This window comes from Pteropus alecto, unplaced genomic scaffold (genome assembly GCF_000325575.1).
Source record: "Pteropus alecto unplaced genomic scaffold, ASM32557v1 scaffold204, whole genome shotgun sequence".
NCBI lineage: Eukaryota > Metazoa > Chordata > Mammalia > Chiroptera > Pteropodidae > Pteropus > Pteropus alecto.
Window position 1 is genome coordinate 1,928,089 of NW_006435766.1, and position 4,984 is coordinate 1,933,072.

General features: G+C 36.4%; 1 long non-coding RNA gene across 1 annotated transcript in view; it reads right to left on the bottom strand.

Annotated features, from left to right (window-relative positions):
• The window catches only part of LOC107195624, a 63,331-nt gene continuing 58,347 nt past the window's right edge, over positions 1–4,984 (bottom strand). The window contains exon 3 of the long non-coding RNA XR_001516824.2: positions 1–392. This is a non-coding gene — a long non-coding RNA (uncharacterized LOC107195624). The remainder of the gene's footprint in view (positions 393–4,984) is intronic.

Genomic DNA, 4,984 nt, shown 5'->3' on the forward strand with positions numbered 1-4,984 from the left:
TCACTTTTCCAATATGTATGTTTTTTAATTTTTTTGAAATAACATAACAAATATATTCAATGTGTAGAAAAGGTAACAGACAATATGTGGTTTTCCACAAAAGGATCCTCTGCTTTAAACATTTTCCTTTTTCTCATGGATGGAGGCAGGCATAGAGTGGGGAGTGGGGTGCAGAATAATGAGTTTAAGATTAATTACATACTTAGTGAACTTACAGTTATAAACAAGAATGTAATTTGATGATTTAGTGAGTTTCTGGGAAAAATACCAGAAAAATAGTGTAGGAAATCTCCAAAATCTCTCCTCTTGATCCATGAGATGTCACATCGGCAGTAGTTCCTTGACTGGAGGGGAAAAGTGAGGACACTTACCCCTGCTTCTTCTTCCCAGACCTAGAAGAGAAGGGATTTTTCTATTTCCTTTTTCTGTTTCAAGGGTCTCTCTTACACTCTAGTTTAATGTAAAATTCTGTTTTAAAATTTTCAAATGATCATCCATTGTTATAAAAATTATGTCCTGGTAATAATGGATAAGCTAGCCAGATTTACCCCTGAAAATATAAAGAGGGAGCATTTGGAATTTTAAAAACCCTTTCTCTTTGAAACCTGTTTTAAGTCTGTGATCTGAAAAATTCTCAAAAGTAGACCAGTCTGAAAACATAACATTTTCCCTTTGCCTTCCTTCTGTAAGAATCAGTCCTGCCTGAGGCAAATGGATGCTGCCAACAGAATAGGGGGAGGTCATATACATTGGTGGTACAGGGAGAAAAGCACATCATGTATTTTAAAAATAATATGCATTATGATGATTATTCAGCACCATAGTGAACCCAGTTCTATTAAGTACTTTTTACGACTGATGTTTCGTCACTTGAATTCAGATCCAAGCAAACAGAAATAGTTCCTAATCTCCTGCATGTACATTCTTAAGTAAAATGTACAAATGTCCCTATTATTTAGAGGTTATCTTTTGAGGTCACTCCAACCCTCTACAAACATTAGAACAAACAAAAACATAAAATATTCCTTAGCGTCTGAAATAACTGTCACAGATCATTTAACCAGAATTCTAAAAGGCAAAAGAATTGTTCTACAAGAATTTTTCAAATGATCATCTATTCTTAAACATTATGCCATTATAATAATGAAAGAACTATTTGGTCCAGAACTATCTGATCACATGGTGATCATGCCATCTGTTGGATAACTGGTTAAAGCCGTGATAACCTAGTATGAGAGGGAGAGATGGTAATAGGTGAGGACAGTGATCTTGCTAATAGTCCAATGGTTGTAAGAGTTCCCGTAATTTTTTACATTTTGGTAGTCACTAACTTTTTTAAGAGATTGAAGAGCAATTTGCAGTTATATAGTAAATATCTGTGGAAATAAGTGAAGACCAATGAAATGAGAAAAGCAAAATCTATTTAATCTAAGTTTGCCACCATCTCCTGTGTTTTGGCAGAGACTCAAAGGCAGGCAGAGGAGTGGGAAAGCTTTATATAGTCTGGAAAAGGAAAGCTTCAGGGTCACCCTGATTGGAGGTTGTTGTCTGGGGAAGTTGGAGGCAGGCAAATTAGAAGCTGGGCATTCTGTGTGATTGGTTAGGAGTACTTTGTGATTTGGCTGTCTCTGGTTGGTCCTAAGTTGGAAGCAGGGACAAAAATTAGGAAAGCTGTCAGTTATTAATCGAGTCCTTGCTATTTTGGCTGATTTTTACAGAAGTAATGGTTTAACTTTTTGGATTGTCACTAGAGATTACAGCTTTGCTTCTTGTGAGTCTGACTTATAACAGGCTGGTTTACTGAGTCGTTTATTGTAGGTCAGGAGTTGGTGTCCTAGGTAGGTTGCTACAGGTTGTGAGTCAAAGTTTTATTTCTATATGTGGTCTGGCCGCTATCCATTTGTATATTCAATCTGTCACATCCCATGCCTTAATCTATATAATGGAAAGAAAATCTAAGCAAATATACCTGAAAGATGTTGGAAATAGATCAATTTTTAAATTTTAATCATTACGCTCTTTTGAATTAAGATATTTAAACTTCAAATATATTCTTCAGTTATATGTACATCAGGTTGCAGATATTCTGGGTAAATCAGTTATTTTATGAAAACGAATGTCTTAAACTTATGTACTTTATTAGATAGACTACAAAGGTATAGATGTTATTATATACTATACATTAGAATGTAAATTCTATGAAGGAGCTTTGTTTTGTTCAGCTGCTTATCCCTGGCACTAAGAATGGAGTAGAATACATAGTAGGTACACACAAAAATATTTATTGAATTAAGTCATGCCTGTTTCTAACACTTTTTTAAATTTATTTTTAATTGTGGTAAAATACACATAAAATTTACCATTTTAACCATTTTTAAAGTCTACAGTTGAGTTGCATTAAGTCCATTCACATTGTTGTGCAACCAATCTCCTGAACTCTTCATCTTGCATAACTGAAACTCTGTACCCATTAAACAACTCCCCATTTTCCCGTCTCTATGAATTTGACTATTCGTATCTCATATAAGTAGAATCATATAATATTTGTCTTTTTGCGATTAGCTCATTTCACTTTGAGTAATGTCCTTAAGGCTCATCCATGTTATGCATGTGTCAGAATTTTCTTCCTTTTTAAGGCTGAATAATATTCCATTGTATGGATATACCACACTTTATTTACCCATTCATCTGTCCATGAACACTTAGGTTGCTTCCACCTTTTGGTTCTTATAAATAATGCTGCTTTAAAAATGAGTGTACAAATATCTTTTGAGAATTCTTTGGGGGTATATATTGAAAGGTAGAGTTACTGAATCATGTCGTAATTCTTTTGTAATTTTTGGGGAACCATTATACTATTTTCCATAAAAGCTGCACCATTTTATATTCTCATCAACAGTGCACAAGCATGTTTCTAACTCATAAATTTATTACCTGGTTTGCTGGTCCGGAGTAGATTAAAAGCAATAAATTAGAAAAAGTGAGGAGTTTTGGAGAAACATGGAGGAGTGAGAGACATCACCAGATCTCTCCACTTGAAACAACAAGCTGAACATCTAACACTCAACAAGAAAACACCCAAACTGCACACCAGCACGTCTGAGCATGGGATCTGCACATAAGAGCTACCACAGGTCAGAACTCCGGGTGTTGGGCGGTGGGCTGGGAAAAATAAAGAAGCTGCCTCTCACAGCTACCAGAGATCACTGTAGGAGGAGGGGGAAGGGAGAAGGGGCTACGAGTTCCCTGAACAGCCCTGCCAGGGAGTGGTGTGAGCTCCATGCGGCCAGCAGCAGGGCCCAGTCATCAGGGCAGAGAACAGAGAAGCAGGACAGCAGAGAAACAACAGTTGATTTTTACCAGCCACAGCTGCAAAACCAAGGCTGAGCTGCAGCCCAATACCCCCAACCCAGAGGGCCCCTACCTCCGTATACTCTGAGACCAAACACCACAGAGCAACAGAGGAATCTGAGCAAATGCTACCAAAACTGTTGCTAACACTGACAGGGACTGACTGAGGGTAGTGAGTGTGATTAAACATCTACCAAAAAAAAGGGGGGTGGGGTGGGCGGCATTATTAAGACTTACATGCCACCTACTGGAAACCAAAAGAAAACCTCTTTCTTTGCAGCAGTCTAAAGAGAGACTTTTATATAATAAATCTTCTTCTGAAAAAAAAAAAAAAACCAATATATTTCCATTAATGCCTAGGAGGAGAAATAGTCCATTAAACACCATGAACAACTAAGATGACAAGACATCTCAGGAAAAAAAAGAGAAAAATCTCCAGAAAATAAGCTTACAGACATAGAAATATACAACTTAAACGACAGAGAATTCAGGATGGTACTTCTGAAAAACTCAGTGAATTCCGAAACGAATCATACCACAATTTAAGGAAATGAAGAAACAACAAGATGAGCAGAATGAGTTCTTTAGCAAGGAGATTGAAACTCTCAAAAAGAACAGAATAGATCTTCTGGAAATAACACACTACAAGAGTTAAAAAATGAAATAGCAAGCTTGGGAAATAGAGTCGACCAAATGGAAGAAAAGAACAGTAATATCGAAGACAGAAATTTATAAATAAATCAGAAGAAAGAAGACAGAAACCAAAGAATGAAAAATAATGAAAAACAGATACGAGAACTAGCTGACACCATCAGGACAGGAAACATAAGAATAATGGGCTTTATTGAAGGCAAAGAAAAGGAGCAGGGACTAGAAAGCATTTTCAGGCAAATAGCTGATGAGAATTTCCCAAATCTAAGGAATGAGCTGGAGCTTGCAATTCAAGAAATCAACAGAACACCCAATTATCTCAACCCAAAAAGGCCTTCAACAAGACAAACTGTATTAAAATCATCAAAAATCAATGACAAAGATAGAATTCTCAGGCAGCCATGGAAAAGAAGACGGTAAACTATAAGGAAAACTCCTTAGATTATCGTCAGACTACACAGCACAAACCTTACAAGCCAGAAAGGAATGGAATCAAATATTTAAACTATTAAGTGAAAGAAATAACCAGCCTAGAATAATGTATCCAGCTAAGCTGTCCTTTAGATATGAATGAGAAATTAAGACCTTTCCAGACATACAAAAATTGAGGGAATTCTTCACTACAAGACCTGCACTACAGGAAATACTGAAAGTGGACAGACCAAAACAAAATAACAACAACAAAATACATAATTAGGAGTAAAGTGACTATCAGGGAAATAGAAGCAGAAAGGTGCAACCCTTACTAGGAACAGGGCATTATAAGCTTAAATAATAAGAAGAGAATTTGTTATAATAAAATAGTAATGAATGTTCAGCATACATAGGGAGAAATTGAGAAAACACTGACTGAACAGGGGAGAATTCAAAGATCCAAATTTGCAAAGGGGAATGGAGAGAAGGCACATGCAGAAGAAAATAGATGACTCTGTGTGTGTGTGTGTGTGTGTGTGTGTGTGTGTGTGTGTATAACTATCTTGTA